Here is a 17,658-nt window from a genome sequence, read left to right as displayed (position 1 = left end):
GTCGCATTGATTAGATTTTTGGTTTGCTTGTAGGCCGCTGCCACCCGCATTCAGTGACGCCTTAAATTTGGCACTGCTGTGAATAGTTTAGTCCCAAAGTGAAGAATCACGGGCAAAAAGGCCCAAAACTTCGAGATAGTTTGATATCAGCTTTGAGCAGCCCTGGGCGAGTTGTTTATTGAAATACGGAATTTCGTCTTGGTTCACTTCCCTATGTCCAGCCAAACAACAAGATCAGGGTGGTTATGGTCAGTTCTTGAGCTTCGAACGGGCAGAAAGGTGAGAAATTGTCGCTTTTCGCCCATTTGTGCCCACGTGTCACTTTCAACGTACCTATGTATAACATGACCCAGTTGTGATGTGAGTGGTCGCATTGATTTGATTTTTGGTTTGCTTGTAGGCCGCTGCCATCCGCATTCAGTGACGCTTAAAATTTGGCACTGCTGTGAATAGTTTAGTCGCAAAGTGAAGAATCACGGGCAAAAAGGACCAAAACTTCGAGATAGTTTGATATCAGCTTTGAGCAGCCCTGGGCGAGTAGTTTATTGAAATGTGGAATTTTTTCTTGGTTCACTTCCCTATGTCCAGCCAAACAACAAGATCAGGGTGGTGATGGTCAGTTCTTGAGCTTCGAATGGGAAGAAAGGTGAGAAATTGTCGCTTTTTGCCCATTTGTGCCCACGTGTCACTTTCAACGTACCTCTGTATAACATGACCCAGTTGTGATGTGAGTGGTCGCATTGATTTGATTTTTGGTTTGCTTGTTGGGCGCTGGCACCCGCATTCAGTGACGCCTAAAATTTGGCACTGCTGTGAATAGATTAGTCACAAAGTGAAGAATCACGGGCAAAAAGGCCCAAAACTTTGAGATAATTTGTTATCAGCTTTGAGCAGCCCTGGGCGAGTAGTTTATTGAAATGTGGAATTTTTCTTGGTTCACTTCCCTATGTCCAGCTTAACAACAAGATCAGGGTGGGTATGGTCAGTTGTTGAGCTTCGAACGGGAAGAAAGGTGAGAAATTGTCGCTTTTTGACCATTTGTGCCCACGTGTCACTTTCAATGTACCTCTCTATAACATGACCCAGTTGTGATGTGAGAGGTCGCATTGATTTGATTTTTGGTTTGCTTATTGGCCGCTGGCACCCGCATTCAGTGACGCCTAAAATTTGGCACTGCTGTGAATAGTTTAGTCGCAAAATGAAGAATCACGGGCAAAAGGCCCAAAACTTCGAGATAGTTTGATATCAGCTTTGAGCAGCCCTGGGCGAGTAGTTTATTGAAATGTGGAATTTTTTCTTGGTTCACTTCCCTATGTCCAGCCAAACAACAAGATCAGGGTGGTGATGGTCAGTTCTTGAGCTTCGAATGGGAAGAAAGGTGAGAAATTGTCGCTTTTTGACCATTTGTGCCCACGTGTCACTTTCAATGTACCTCTCTATAACATCACCCAGTTGTGATGTGAGTGGTCGCATTGATTTTATTTTATGTTTGCTTGTAGGCCGCTGGCACCTGCATTCAGTGACGACTAAAGTTTGGCACTGCTGTGAATAGTTTAGTGGCAAAGTAAAGAATCACGGACAAAAATGCCCAAAACTTCGAGATAGTTTGATATCAGCTTTGAACAGCCCTGGGCAAGTTGTTTATTGAAATGTGGAATTTTTTCTTGGTTTACTTCTCTATGTCCAGCCAAACAAGAAGATCAGGGTGGCTATGGTCAGTTCTTGAACTTCGAACGGGAAGAAAGGTGAGAAATTGTCGCTTTTTGACCATTTGTGCCCACGTGTCACTTTCAACGTACCTCTCTATAACATGACCCAGCTGTGATGTGAGTGGTCGCATTGATTTGATTTTTGGTTTGCTGGTAGGCCGCTGGCACTCGCATTCAGTGACGCCGGAAATGTGGCACTGTTGTGAATAGTTTAGTCGCAAAGTGAAGAATCACGGGCAAAAAGGCCCAAAACTTCGAGATAGTTTGATATTATTATTATTATTAGACACAATCTCATAGCTTGTGACAAGCATAGCTAATGCAGGGACAGAATCCCCTGAGACAAGGGCGTTGAGCCAGCCACGGCAATAGTAAGCTAGGAAAACAAAGCAAATATTAAAAAGCAGAAAATCAATGGAAAGTTACAAAGAAAAACGATTAACGGAAGCGAGCACTATCAAAATTCGTGCATCACCCAGGAATTCGAGAATGTTCTTCGATGATTATTATTTCGTCTAGTTCAGTTGTGATAGTAGATCTTTAAACTGACCAATAGAAGAACAAGTTTTCAGACCGTATGGTAATGATAACCAATGAGAGTAGCCGGAAAACAAAGGGGACTTTAGATACTGGGCTGACTTAACAAGAGGCAGGCTGAGCGCGTTACGGGTTGAGCTTGTCGAAAACCAATTGCTTACTTCCCTATGTCCAGCTAAACAACATCAGGGAGACGATTGTCAGTTTTTGAGCTTCGAACGGGCAGAAAGGTGAGAAATTGTCGCTTTTTACCCATTTGTGCCCACGTGTCACTTTCAACGTACCTCTCTATAACATGACCCAGTTGTGATGTGAGTGGTCGCATGGATTTGATTTTTGGTTTGCTTATAGGCCGCTGCCACCCGCATTCAGTGACGCCTAAAATTTGGCACTGCTGTGAATAGATTAGTCGCAAAGTGAAGAATCACTGGCAAAAAGGCCCAAAACTTCGAGATAGTTTGATATCAGCTTTGAGCAGCCCTGGGCGAGTTGTTTATTGAAATGTGGAATTTTTTCTTGGTTCACTTTTCTATGTCCAGCTAAACAACAAGATCAGGGTGGTGATGGTCAGTTCTTGAGCTTCGAACGGGAAGAAAGGTGAGAAATTGTCGCTTTTTGCCCATTTGTGCCCACGTGTCACTTTCAACGTACCTCTCTATAACATGACCCAGCTGTGATGTAAGTGGTCGCATTGTTTTGATTTCTGGTTTGTTTGTAGGCCGCTGGCACCCACATTCATTGCCGACTAAAATTTGGCACTGCTGTGAATAGTTTAGTCGCAAAGTGAAGAATCACGGGCAAAAAGGCCCAAAACTTCGAGATAGTTTGATATCAGCTTTGAGCAGCCCTGGGCGAGTTGTTTATTGAAATGTGGAATTTTTTCTTGGTTCACTTCTCTATGTCCAGCCAAACAACAAGATCAGGGTGGCTATGGTCAGTTCTTGAACTTCGAACGGAAGGAAAGGTGAGAAATTGTCGCTTTTCGCCCATTTGTGCCCACGTGTCACTTTCAACGTACCTATGTATAACATGACCCAGTTGTGATGTGAGTGGTCGCATTGATTTGATTTTTGGTTTCCTTGTTGGGCGCTGGCACCCGCATTCGGTGACGCCTAAAAGTTGGCGCTGCTGTGAATAAATTAGTCGCAAAGTGAAGATTCACGGGCAAAAGGCCCAAAACTTCGAGATAGTTTGTTATCAGCTTTGAGCAGCCCTGGGCGAGTAGTTTATTGAAATGTGGAATTTTTTCTTGGTTCACTTCCCTATGTCCAGTTAAACCACAAGATAAGGGTGGCTATGGTCAGTTGTTGAGCTTCGAACGGGCAGAAAGGTGAGAAATTGTCGCTTTTTGCCCATTTGTGCCCACGTGTCACTTTCAACGTACCTCTCTATAACATGACCGAGCTGTGATGTTAGTGGTCGAATTGTTTTGGTTTTTGGTTTGCTTGTAGGCCGCTGGCACCCGCATTCAGTGACGCCGGAAATTTGGCACTGCTGTGAATATATTAGTCGCAAAGTGAAGAATCACGGGCAAAAAGGCCCAAAACTTCGAGATAGTTTGATATCAGCTTTGAGCAGCCCTGGGCGAGTAGTTTATTGAAATGTGGAATTTTTTCTTGGTTCACTTCCCTATGTCCAGCTAAACAACAAGATCAGGGTGGTGATTGTCAGTTCTTGAGCTTCGAACGGGAAGAAAGGTGAGAAATTGTCGCTTTTTAACCATTTTTGCCCGCGTGTCACTTTCAACGTACCTCTCTATAACATGACCCAGCTGTGATATGAGTGGTCGCATTGTTTTGATTTTTGGTTTGGTTGTAGGGCGCTGGCACCCGCATTCAGTGACGCCTAAAATTTGGCACTGTTGTGAATAGTTTAGTCGCAAAGTGAAGAATCACGGGCAAAAAGGCCCAAAACTTAGAGATAGTTTGAAATCAGCTTCGAGCAGCCCTGGGCAAGTTGTTTATTGAAATGTGGAATCTTTTCTTGGTTCACTTCTCTATGTCCAGCCAAACAACAAGATCAGGGTGGGTATGGTCAGTTCTGTATCTTCGAACGGGCAGAAAGGTGAGAAATTATCACTTTTTGAACATTTGTGCCCACGTGTCACTTTCAACGTACGTCTCTATAACATGAGCCAGCTGTGATGTGAGTGGTCGCATTGATTTGATTTTTGGTTTGCTTGTAGGCCGCTGGCACCCGCATCCAGTGACGCCTAAAATTTGGCACTGCTGTGAATAATTTAGTCGCAAAGTGAAGAATCACGGGCAAAAGGCCAAAAACTTCGAGATAGTTTGACATCAGCTTTGAGCAGCCCTGGGCAAGTTGTTTATTGAAATGTGGAATTTTTTCTTGGTTCACTTCCCCATGTCCAGCTAAACTACAAGATCAGGGTGGTGATTGTCAGTTCTTGAGCTTCGAACGGGAAGAAAGGTGAGAAATTGTCGTTTTTTGACCATTTGTGCGCATGTGTCACTTTCAACGTACCTCTCTATAACATGACCAAGTTGTGATGTTAGTGGTCGCATTGATTTATTTTTGGTTTGCTTTTAGGCCTCTGGCACCCGCATTCCGTGACACCTTAAATTTGGCACTGCTGTGAATAGATTAGTCGCAAAGTGAAGAATCACGGGCAAAAAGGCCCAAAATTTCGAGATAGTTTGATATCAGCTTTGAGCAGCCCTTGGCGAGTAGTTTATTGAAATGTGGAATTTTTTCTTGGTTCACTTCCCTATGTCCAGCCAAACAACAAGGTCAGGTTGGCTATGGCCAGTTCTTGAGCTTCGAACGGGCAGAAAGGTGAGAAATTGTCGCTTTTCGCCCATTTGTGCCCACGTGTCACTTTCAACGTACCTCTCTATAACATGACCCAGCTGTGATGTGAGTGGTCCCATTGATTTGACTTTTAGTTTGCTTGTAGGCCGCTGGCACCCGCATTCAGTGACGACGAAAATTTGGCACTGCTGTGAATAGATTAGTCGCAAAGTGAAGAATCACGGGCAAAAAGGACCAAAATTTCGAGATAGTTTGATATCAGCTTTGAGCAGCCCTGGGCGAGTTGTTTATTGAAATGTGGAATTTTTTCTTGGCTCACTTCCCTATGTCCAGCTAAACAACAAGATCAGGGTGGAGATTGCAGTTCTTGAGCTTCGAACGGGAAGGAAGGTGAGAAATTTTCGCTTTTTGCCCATTTGTGCCCACGTGTCACTTTCAACGTACCTCTGTATAACATGACCCAGTTGTGATGTGAGTGGTCGCATTGATTTGATTGTTGGTTTGCTTGTTGGGCCCTGGCACCCGCAGTCAATGACGCCTAAAATTTGGCACTGCTGTGAATAGATTAGTTGCAAAGTGAAGAATCACGGGCAAAAAGGCCCAAAACTTCGAGATAGTTTGATATTAGCTTTGAGCAGCCCTGGGCGAGTAGTTTATTGAAATGTGGAATTTTTTCTTGGTTCACTTCCCTATGTCCAGCCAAACAACAAGATCAGGGTGGCTATGCTCAGTTCTTGAGCTTCGAACGGGCAGAAAGGTGAGAAATTGTCGCTTTTTGCCCATTTGTGCCCACGTGTCACTTTCAACGTACCTCTCTATAACATGACCCAGCTGTGATGTGAGTGGTCGCATTGTTTTGATTTTTGGTTTGCTTGTAGGCCGCTGGCACCCGCATTCAGTGACGACTAAAATTTGGCACTGCTGCGAATAGTTTAGTCGCAAAGTGAAGAATCACGGGCAAAAAGGCCCAAAACTTAGAGATCGTTTGATATCAGCTTCGAGCAGCCCTGGGCAAGTTGTTTATTTAAATGTGGAATTTTTTCTTGGTTCACTTCTCTATGTCCAGCCAAACAACAAGATCAGGGTGGGTAAGGTCAGTTCTTGAGCTTCGAACGGGCAGAAAGGTGAGAAATTGTCGCTTTTTGACCATTTGTGCCCACGTGTCACTTTCAACGTACCTCTCTATAACATGACCCAGTTGTGATGTGAGTGGTCGCATTGTTTTGATTTTTGGTTTGCTTGTAGGCCGCTGGCACCCGCATTCAATGACGACTAAAATTTGGCACTGCTGTGAATAGTTTAGACGCAAAGTGAAGAATCACGGGCAAAAAGGCCCAAAACTTCGAGATAGTTTGATATCAGCTTCGAGCAGCCCTGGGCGAGTTGTTTATTTAAATGTGGAATTTTTTCTTGGTTCACTTCCCTATGTCCAGCCAAACAACAAGATCAGGGTGGCTATGGTCAGTTCTTGAGCTTCGAACGGGCAGAAAGGTGAGAAATTGTCGCTTTTTGACCATTTGTGCCCACGTGTCACTTTCAACGTACGTCTCTATAACATGACCCAGCTGTGATGTGAGTGGTCGCATTGATTTGATTTTTGGTTTGCTTGTAGGCCGCTGGCACCCGCATCCAGTGACGCCTAAAATTTGGCATTGCTGTGAATAGTTTAGTCGCAAAATGAAGAATCACGGGCAAAAGGCCCAAAACTTAGAGATAGTTTGACATCAGCTTTGAGCAGCCCTGGGCAAGTTGTTTATTGAAATGTGGAATTTTTTCTTGGTTCACTTCCCTATGTCGAGATAAACTACAAGATCAGGGTGGTGATTGTCAGTTCTTGAGCTTCGAACGGGAAGAAAGGTGAGAAATTGTCGTTTTTTGACCATTTGTGCCCATGTGTCACTTTCAACATACCTCTCTATAACATGACCCAGCTGTGATGTGAGTGGTCGCATTGTTTTGATTTTTGGTTTGCTTGTAGGCCGCTGGCACCCGCATTCAGTGACGACTCAAATTTAGCACTGCTGTGAATAGTTTAGACGCAAAGTGAAGAATCACTCGCAAAAAGGCCCAAAACTTAGAGATAGTTTGATATCAGCTTCGAGCAGCCCTGGGCAAGTTGTTTATTTAAATGTGGAATTTTTTCTTGGTTCACATCTCTATGTCCAGCCAAACAACAAGATCAGGGTGGGTATGGTCAGTGCTTGAGTTTCGAACGGGCAGAAAGGTGAGAAATTGTCGCTTTTTGCCCATTTGTGCCCACGTGTCACTTTCAACGTACGTCTCTATAACATGACCCAGCTGTGATGTGAGTGGTCGCATTGATTTGATTTTTTGTTTGCTTGTAGGCCGCTGGCACCCGCATTCAGTGACGACTGAAATTTGGCACTGCTGTGAATAGTTTTGTCCCAAAGTGAAGAATCACGGGCCAAAAGGCCCAAAACTTCGAGATAGTTTGATATCAGCTTTGAACAGCCCTGGGCGAGTAGTTTATTGAAATGTGGAATTTTGTCTTGGTTCACTTCCCTATGTCCAGCTAAACAACAAGATTAGGGTGGTGATTGTCAGTTCTTGAGCTTCGAACGGGAAGAAAGGTGAGAAATTGTCGCTTTTTGCCCATTTGTGCCCACGTGTCACTTTCAACGTACGTCTCTATAACATGACCCAGCTGTGATGTGAGTGGTCGCATTGATTTGATTTTTGGTTTGCTTGTAGGCCGCTGGCACCCGCATTCAGTGACGACTGAAATTTGGCACTGCTGTGAATAGTTTTGTCCCAAAGTGAAGAATCACGGGCCAAAAGGCCCAAAACTTCGAGATAGTTTGATATCAGCTTTGAGCAGCCCTGGGCGAGTAGTTTATTGAAATGTGGAATTTTGTCTTGGTTCACTTCCCTATGTCCAGCTAAACAACAAGATTAGGGTGGTGATTGTCAGTTCTTGAGCTTCGAACGGGAAGAAAGGTGAGAAATTGTCGCTTTTTGCCCATTTGTGCCCACGTGTCACTTTCAACGTACCTCTCTATAACATGACCCAGCTGTGATGTGAGTGGTCGCATTGTTTTGATTTTTGGTTTGCTTGTAGGCCGCTGGCACCCGCATTTAGTGACGCCTAAAATTTGGCACTGCTGTGAATAGTTTAGTCGCAAAATGAAGAATCACGGGCAAAAGGCCCAAAACTTAGAGATAGTTTGACATCAGCTTTGAGCAGCCCTGGGCAAGTTGTTTATTGAAATGTGGAATTTTTTCTTGGTTCACTTCCCTATGTCCAGCCAAACTACAAGATCAGGGTGGTGATTGTCAGTTCTTGAGCTTCGAACGGGAAGAAAGGTGAGAAATTGTCGTTTTTTGACCATTTGTGCCCATGTGTCACTTTCAACGTACCTCTCTATAACATGACCCAGCTGTGATGTGAGTGGTCGCATTGTTTTGATTTTTGGTTTGCTTGTAGGCCGCTGGCACCCGCATTCAGTGACGACTCAAATTTAGCACTGCTGTGAATAGTTTAGACGCAAAGTGAAGAATCACTCGCAAAAAGGCCCAAAACTTAGAGATAGTTTGATATCAGCTTCGAGCAGCCCTGGGCAAGTTGTTTATTTAAATGTGGAATTTTTTCTTGGTTCACATCTCTATGTCCAGCCAAACAACAAGATCAGGGTGGGTATGGTCAGTGCTTGAGTTTCGAACGGGCAGAAAGGTGAGAAATTGTCGCTTTTTGCCCATTTGTGCCCACGTGTCACTTTCAACGTACGTCTCTATAACATGACCCAGCTGTGATGTGAGTGGTCGCATTGATTTGATTTTTTGTTTGCTTGTAGGCCGCTGGCACCCGCGTTCAGTGACGACTGAAATTTGGCACTGCTGTGAATAGTTTTGTCCCAAAGTGAAGAATCACGGGCCAAAAGGCCCAAAACTTCGAGATAGTTTGATATCAGCTTTGAGCAGCCCTGGGCGAGTAGTTTATTGAAATGTGGAATTTTGTCTTGGTTCACTTCCCTATGTCCAGCTAAACAACAAGATTAGGGTGGTGATTGTCAGTTCTTGAGCTTCGAACGGGAAGAAAGGTGAGAAATTGTCGCTTTTTGCCCATTTGTGCCCACGTGTCACTTTCAACGTACGTCTCTATAACATGACCCAGCTGTGATGTGAGTGGTCGCATTGATTTGATTTTTGGTTTGCTTGTAGGCCGCTGGCACCCGCATTCAGTGACGACTGAAATTTGGCACTGCTGTGAATAGTTTTGTCCCAAAGTGAAGAATCACGGGCCAAAAGGCCCAAAACTTCGAGATAGTTTGATATCAGCTTTGAGCAGCCCTGGGCGAGTAGTTTATTGAAATGTGGAATTTTGTCTTGGTTCACTTCCCTATGTCCAGCTAAACAACAAGATTAGGGTGGTGATTGTCAGTTCTTGAGCTTCGAACGGGAAGAAAGGTGAGAAATTGTCGCTTTTTGCCCATTTGTGCCCACGTGTCACTTTCAACGTACCTCTCTATAACATGACCCAGCTGTGATGTGAGTGGTCGCATTGTTTTGATTTTTGGTTTGCTTGTAGGCCGCTGGCACCCGCATTTAGTGACGCCGAAAATTTGGCACTGCTGTGAATAGTTTAGTCGCAAAATGAAGAATCACGGGCAAAAGGCCCAAAACTTAGAGATAGTTTGACATCAGCTTTGAGCAGCCCTGGGCAAGTTGTTTATTGAAATGTGGAATTTTTTCTTGGTTCACTTCCCTATGTCCAGCCAAACAACAAGATCAGGGTGGTGATTGTCAGTTCTTGAGCTTCGAACGGGAAGAAAGGTGAGAAATTGTCGCTTTTTAACCATTTGTGCCCACGTGTCACTTTCAATGTACCTCTCTATATTATGACCCAGTTGTGATGTGAGTGGTCGCATTGATTTGATTTTTGGTTTGCTTGTAGGCCGCTGGCACCCGCCTTCAGTGACACCTTAAATGTGGCACTGCTGTGAATAGATTAGTCGCAAAGTGAAGAATCACGGGCAAAAAGGCCCAACATTTCGAGATAGTGTGATATCAGCTTTGAGCAGCCCTTGGCGAGTAGTTTATTGAAATGTGGAATTTTTTCTTGGTTCACTTCCCTATGTCCAGCCAAACAACAAGATCAGGGTTGCTATGGTCAGTTCTTGAGCTTCGAACGGGCAGAAAGGTGAGAAATTGTCGCTTTTTGCCCATTTGTGTCCACGTGTCACTTTCAACGTACCTCTCTATAACATGACCCAGCTGTGATGTGAGTGGTCGCATTGATTTGACTTTTAGTTTGCTTGTAGGCCGCTGGCATCCGCATTCAGTGATGACGAAAATTTGGCACTGCTGTGAATAGTTTAGTCGCAAAGTGAAGAATCACGGGCAAAAGGACCAAAATATCGAGAAAGTTTGATATCAGCTTTGAGCAGCCCTGGGCGAGTTGTTTATTTAAATGTGGAATTTTTTCTTGGTTCACTTCCCTATGTCCAGCCAAACAACAAGATCAGAGTGGTGATGGTCAGTTCTTGAGCTTCGAACAGGAAGAAAGGTGAGAAATTTTCGCTTTTTGCCCATTTGTGCCCACGTGTCACTTTCAACGTACCTCTCTATAACATGACCCAGTTGTGATGTGAGTGGTCGCATTGTTTTGATTTTTGGTTTGCTTGTAGGCCGCTGGCACCCGCATTCAGTGACGACGAAAATTTGGCACTGCTGTGAATAGTTAAGACGCAAAGTGAAGAATCACTCGCAAAAAGGACCAAAATTTCGAGAAAGTTTGATATCAGCTTTGAGCAGCCCTGGGCAAGTTGTTTATTGAAATGTGGAATTTTTTCTTGGTTCACTTCTCTATGTCCAGCCAAACCACAAGATCAGGGTGGTGATGGTCAGTTCTTGAGCTTCGAACGGGAAGAAAGGTGAGAAATTTTCGCTTTTTGCCCATTTGTGCCCACGTGTCACTTTCAACGTACCTCTGTATAACATGACCCAGTTGTGAGTATTAAGTGTCGCATTGATTTGATCGTTGGTTTGCTTGTAGGCCGCTGGCACCCGCATTCAGTGACGCCTAAAATTTGGCACTGCTGTGAATAGATTAGTCGCAAAGTGAAGAATCACAGGCAAAAAGGCCCAAAACTTCGAGATAGTTTGATATCAGCTTTGAGCAGCCCTGGGCGAGTAGTTTATTGAAATGTGGAATTTTTTCTTGGTTCACTGCCCTATGTCCAGCCAAACAACAAAAGATCAGGGTGGCTATGCTCAGTTCTTGAGCTTCGAACGGGCAGAAAGGTGAGAAATTGTCGCTTTTTGCCCATTTGTGCCCACGTGTCACTTTCAACGTACCTCTCTATAACATGACCCAGCTGTGATGTGAGTGGTCGCATTGTTTTATTTTTTGGTTTGCTTGTAGGCCGCTGGCACCCGCATTCAGTGACGACTAAAATTTGGCACTGCTGTGAATAGTTTAGTCGCAAAGTGAAGAATCTCGGGCAAAAAGGCCCAAAACTTAGAGATCGTTTGATATCAGCTTCGAGCAGCCCTGGGCAAGTTGTTTATTTAAATGCGGAATTTTTTCTTGGTTCACTTCCCTATGTCCAGCCAAACAACAAGATCAGGGTGGGTATAGTCAGTTCTTGAGCTTCAAAGGGGCAGAAAGGTGAGAAATTGTCGCCTTTTGCCCATTTGTGCCCACGTGTCACTTTCAACGTACGTCTCTATAGCATGACCCAGCTGTGATGTGAGTGGTCGCATTGATTTGATTTTTTGTTTGCTTGTAGGCCGCTGGCACCCGCATTTAGTGACGCCTAAAATTTGGCACTGCTGTGAATAGTTTAGTCGCAAAGTGAAGAATCACGGGCAAAAAGGCCCAAAACTTCGAGATAGTTTGATATCAGCTTTGAGCAGCCCTGGGCAAGTTGTTTATTGAAATGTGGAATTTGTTCTTGGTTCACTTCCCTATGTCGAGCTAAACTACAAGATCAGGGTGGTGATTGTCAGTTCTTGAGCTTCGAACGGGAAGAGAGGTGAGAAATTGTCGTTTTTTGACCATTTGTGCCCATGTGTCACTTTCAACGTACCTCTCTATAACATGACCCAGCTGTGATGTGAGTGGTCGCATTGTTTTGATTTTTGGTTTGCTTGTAGGCCGCTGGCACCCGCATTCAGTGACGACTCAAATTTAGCACTGCTGTGAATAGTTTAGACGCAAAGTGAAGAATCACTCGCAAAAAGGCCCAAAACTTAGAGATAGTTTGATATCAGCTTCGAGCAGCCCTGGGCAAGTTGTTTATTTAAATGTGGAATTTTTTCTTGGTTCACATCTCTATGTCCAGCCAAACAACAAGATCAGGGTGGGTATGGTCAGTGCTTGAGTTTCGAACGGGCAGAAAGGTGAGAAATTGTCGCTTTTTGCCCATTTGTGCCCACGTGTCACTTTCAACGTACGTCTCTATAACATGACCCAGCTGTGATGTGAGTGGTCGCATTGATTTGATTTTTGGTTTGCTTGTAGGCCGCTGGCACCCGCATTCAGTGACGACTGAAATTTGGCACTGCTGTGAATAGTTTTGTCCCAAAGTGAAGAATCACGGGCCAAAAGGCCCAAAACTTCGAGATAGTTTGATATCAGCTTTGAGCAGCCCTGGGCGAGTAGTTTATTGAAATGTGGAATTTTGTCTTGGTTCACTTCCCTATGTCCAGCTAAACAACAAGATTAGGGTGGTGATTGTCAGTTCTTGAGCTTCGAACGGGAAGAAAGGTGAGAAATTGTCGCTTTTTGCCCATTTGTGCCCACGTGTCACTTTCAACGTACCTCTCTATAACATGACCCAGCTGTGATGTGAGTGGTCGCATTGTTTTGATTTTTGGTTTGCTTGTAGGCCGCTGGCACCCGCATTTAGTGACGCCGAAAATTTGGCACTGCTGTGAATAGTTTAGTCGCAAAATGAAGAATCACGGGCAAAAGGCCCAAAACTTAGAGATAGTTTGACATCAGCTTTGAGCAGCCCTGGGCAAGTTGTTTATTGAAATGTGGAATTTTTTCTTGGTTCACTTCCCTATGTCCAGCCAAACAACAAGATCAGGGTGGTGATTGTCAGTTCTTGAGCTTCGAACGGGAAGAAAGGTGAGAAATTGTCGCTTTTTAACCATTTGTGCCCACGTGTCACTTTCAATGTACCTCTCTATAACATGACCCAGTTGTGATGTGAGTGGTCCCATTGATTTGATTTTTGGTTTGCTTGTAGGCCGCTGGCACGCGCATTCAGTGACACCTTAAATGTGGCACTGCTGTGAATAGATTAGTCGCAAAGTGAAGAATCACGGGCAAAAAGGCCCAAAACTTCGAGATAGTTTGATATCAGCTTTGAGCAGCCCTGGGCAAGTTGTTTATTGAAATGTGGAATTTTTTCTTGGTTCACTTCCCTATGTCCAGCCAAACAACAAGATCAGGGTGGTGATTGTCAGTTCTTGAGCTTCGAACGGGAAGAAAGGTGAGAAATTGTCGCTTTTTAACCATTTGTGCCCACGTGTCACTTTCAACGTACCTCTCTATAACATGACCCAGCTGTGGTGTGAGTGGTCGCATTGATTTGATTTTTGGTTTGCTTGTAGGCCGCTGGCACCCGCATTCAGTGACGCCTAAAATTTGCCACTGCTGTGAATATATTAGTCGCAAAGTGAAGAATCACGGGCAAAAAGGACCAAAATTTCGAGAAAGTTTGATATCAGCTTTGAGCAGCCCTGGGCGAGTTGTTTATTTAAATGTGGAATTTTTCTTGGTTCACTTCCCTATGTCCAGCCAAATCACAAGATCAGGGTGGTGATGGTCAGTTCTTGAGCTTCGAACGGGAAGAAAGGTGAGAAATGTTCGCTTTTTGCCCATTTGTGCTACTTGTCACTTTCAACGTACCTCTGTATAACATGACCCAGTTGTGATGTGAGTGGTCGCATTGATTTGATTGTTGGTTTGCTTGTTGGGCCCTGGCACCCGCATTCAGTGACGCCTAAAATTTCGCACTGCTGTGAATAGATTAGTTGCAAAGTGAAGAATCACGGGCAAAAAGGCCCAAAACTTCGAGATATATAAGATATATTAGCTTTGAGCAGCGCTGGGCGAGTAGTTTATTGAAATGTGGAATTTTTTCTTGGTTCACTTCCCTTTGTCCAGCCAAACAACAAGATCAGGGTGGCTATGCTCAGTTCTTGAGCTTCGAACGGGCAGAAAGGTGAGAAATTGTCGCTTTTTGCCCATTTGTGCCCACGTGTCACTTTCAACGTACCTCTCTATAACATGACCCAGCTGTGATGTGAGTGGTCGCATTGATTTTATTTTTTGTTTGCTTGTAGGCCGCTGGCACCCGCATTCAGTGACGCCGAAAATTTGGCACTGCTGTGAATAGTTTAGTCGCAAAGTGAAGAATCACGGGCAAAAAGGCCCAAAACTTCAAGATAGTTGTATATCAGCTTTGAGCAGCCCTGGGCAAGTTGTTTATTTAAATGTGGAATTTTTTCTTGGTTCACTTCCCTATGTCCAGCCAAACAACAAGATCAGGGTGGTTATTGTCAGTTCTTGAGCTTCGAACTTGAGCTTCACTGCTGTGAATATATTAGTCGCAAAGTGAAGAGTCACGGGCAAAAAGGACCAAAATTTCGAGAAAGTTTGCATATCAGCTTTGAGCAGCCCTGGGCGAGTTGTTTATTTAAATGTGGAATTTTTTCTTGGTTCACTTCCCTATGTCCAGCTAAACAACAAGATCAGGGTGGTGATGGTCAGTTCTTGAGCTTCGAACGGGAAGAAAGGTGAGAAATTTTCGCTTTTTGCCCATTTGTGCCCACGTGTCACTTTCAACGTACCTCTGTATAACATGACCCAGTTGTGATGTGAGTGGTCGCATTGATTTGATTGTTGGTTTGCTTGTTGGGCCCTGGCACCCGCATTCAGTGACGCCTAAAATTTGGCACTGCTGTGAATAGATTAGTCGCAAAGTGAAGAATCACGGGCAACAAGGCCCAAAACTTCGAGATAGTGTGATATCAGCTTTGAGCAGCCCTGAGCGAGTAGTTTATTGAAATGTGGAATTTTTTCTTGGTTCACTTCCCTATGTCCAGCCAAACAACAAGATCAGGGTGGCTATGGTCAGTTGTTGAGCTTCGAATGGGCAGAAAGGTGAGAAATTTTCGCTTTTTGCCCATTTGTGCCCACGTGTCACTTTCAACGTACCTCTCTATAACATGGCCCAGCTGTGATGTGAGTGGTCGCATTGTTTTGATTTTTGGTTTGCTTGTAGGCCGCTGGCACCCGCATTCAGTGTGGACTAAAATTTGGCACTGCTGTGAATAGTTTAGTCGCAAAGTGAAGAATCACGGGCAAAAAGGCCCAAAACTTCTAGATAGTTTGATATCAGCTTCGAGCAGCCCTGGGCAAGTTGTTTATTTAAATGTGGAATTTTTTCTTGGTTCACTTCTCTATATCCAGCCAAACAACAAGATCAGGGTGGGTATGGTCAGTTCTTGAGCTTCGAACGGGCAGAAAGGTGAGAAATTGTCGCTTTTTGCCCATTTGTGCCCACCTGTCACTTTCAACGTACGTCTCTATAACATGACCCAGCTGTGATGTGAGTGGTCGCATTGATTTGATTTTTTGTTTGCTTGTAGGCAGCTGGCACCCGCATTCAGTGACGGCGAAAATTTGGCACTGCTGTGAATAGTTTATTCGCAAAGTGAAGAATCACGGGCAAAAAGGCCCAAAACTTCGAGATAGTTTGATATCAGCTTTGAGCAGCCCTGGACAAGTTGTTTATTGAAATGTGGAATTTTTTCTTGGTTCACTTCCCTATGTCCAGCCAAACCACAAGATCAGGGTGGCTATGGTCAGTTCTTGAGCTTCGAACGGGCAGAAAGGTGAGAAATTGTCGCTTTTTGCCCATTTGTGCCCACGTGTCACTTTCAACGTACCTCTCTATAACATGACCCAGCTGTGATGTGAGTGGTCGCATTGTTTTGATTTTTGGTTTGCTTGTAGGCCGCTGGCATTCGCATTCAGTGACGACTAAAATTTGGCACTGCTGGGAATAGTTTAGTCACAAAGTGAAGAATCACGGGCAAAAAGGCCCAAAACTTCGAGATAGTTTGATATCAGCTTTGAGCAGCCCTGGGCGAGTTGTTTATTGAAATGTGGAATTTTTCTTGGTTCACTTCCCTATGTCCATCCAAACAACAAGATCAGGGTGGCTGTGGTCAGTTGTTGAGCTTCGAACGGGCAGAAAGGTGAGAAATTGTCGCTTTTTGCCCCTTTGTGCCCACGTGTCACTTTCAACGTACCTCTCTATAACATGACCCAGCTGTGATGTTTATTGAAATGTGGAATGTTGACAAGCATGTGACTACAATGATGTTGATAAGCATGTGATAGCGGGTAGGATGTGTAGACTACAATGATGTTGATAAGCATGTGATGGCGGGTAGGATGTGTAGACTACAATGATGTTGATAAGTATGTGATAGCGGGTAGGATGTGTAGACTACGATGATGTTGATAAGTATGTGATAGCGGGTAGGATGTGTAGACTACGATGATGTTGATAAGTATGTGATAGCGGGTAGGATGTGTAGACTACGATGATGTTGACAAGCATGTGATGGCGGGTAGGATGTGTAGACTACGATGATGTTGATAAGTATGTGATAGCGGGTAGGATGTGTAGACTACGATGATGTTGATAAGCATGTGGTAGCGGGTAGGATGTGTAGACTACGATGATGTTGACAAGCATGTGATAGCGGGTAGGATGGGTAGACTACGATGATGTTGACAAGCATGTGATAGCGGGTAGTAATTTTAGTACAGTAGAGTCGCGCGATGAAGAACGTCGAGCCCAAGAACGTCCTGCATGAAATGCTGAGAACGCCAGAGCCTAAAGTTAAGAATGGCGGTGTTGGTTTTCCGGCGGCTTTTGGGATAGATATGATGCAGTACGAATTGTTTCCTAGAACGTGCTATAAGAATGCAGCCAGATTGCCCAACAAAATAAGAACGCCCCGGACTAACCCCTCGGAAACAACGTTCTTGGACGCGCGACTCTACTGTAATAGGCAGATATGTGTAGCTCATTGCCATGTTTAGTGCGTGTGTGTGTGTGTTTGTTTGTGTGTGTGTGTCCCACACATATGGTGCAGTGAGTGGTATGTGCAGTCTATTTACGAGAGGTTGCGGGTCCAATTCCCGACGATTTTGGTCGCACGCGTCTTTCTTCTCTTTCTCGGACTCTTCCTGACTTTTCTTTCATTCTCCTGGGTGGTTACCAACAGCCAGTGTATGCCGGAGTATGTGGTGTGGTGTGTGTGTGTGTAGAAAAAAAATGGAAAAATGAAAAATAGGGATTCACTGGCCAGAAAAAGTCACTTCAAACAGCTGTGTGGTGGAGATACCAGGCTAAAAATAGTGGCGGTCAATTCATCAGCCTTGCAAGCTATTGAATGGTGTAATCCCAGCACAAGTTGCTATGTCTAACATAGCTGTTCGCTATCATCGCTTCCGCGATGGGCATGTCTGAGGTCTGAGGTGTGTGTGCGTGTGTGTCTTGTTCGCTATCATTGCTATAAGAGAAAATATGTGGGTGCACATTCAGTGCATTTGCAGATTTGCGTGCTTCTCTTGCGACGGGCGTCT

General features: G+C 44.4%; 1 long non-coding RNA gene across 3 annotated transcripts; it reads left to right on the top strand.

Annotated features, from left to right (window-relative positions):
• The first annotated feature begins 4,616 nt into the window (after positions 1 to 4,616).
• LOC135806963 (uncharacterized) lies at positions 4,617 to 15,895 on the top strand. 3 transcript variants are annotated; one of them, XR_010551379.1, is made up of 5 exons: positions 4,617 to 4,676; positions 6,452 to 6,509; positions 15,099 to 15,156; positions 15,466 to 15,523; positions 15,833 to 15,895. It is a non-coding gene; the product is annotated as an uncharacterized LOC135806963 (long non-coding RNA). The 3 variants fall into 3 exon arrangements; XR_010551381.1 differs by lacking the exons at positions 15,099 to 15,156; positions 15,466 to 15,523 and adding an exon at positions 10,485 to 10,542 and having other exon boundaries at positions 15,833 to 15,890; XR_010551380.1 differs by lacking the exons at positions 15,099 to 15,156; positions 15,466 to 15,523; positions 15,833 to 15,895 and adding exons at positions 10,485 to 10,542; positions 14,158 to 14,215.
• Positions 15,896 to 17,658: the final 1,763 nt, after the last annotated feature.

This window comes from Sycon ciliatum, chromosome 1 (assembly GCF_964019385.1).
Source record: "Sycon ciliatum chromosome 1, ocSycCili1.1, whole genome shotgun sequence".
Lineage (NCBI taxonomy): Eukaryota > Metazoa > Porifera > Calcarea > Leucosolenida > Sycettidae > Sycon > Sycon ciliatum.
The sequence above is the reverse complement of the archived record's forward strand: the minus strand, read 5'-3'. Positions and strand labels throughout refer to the sequence as shown.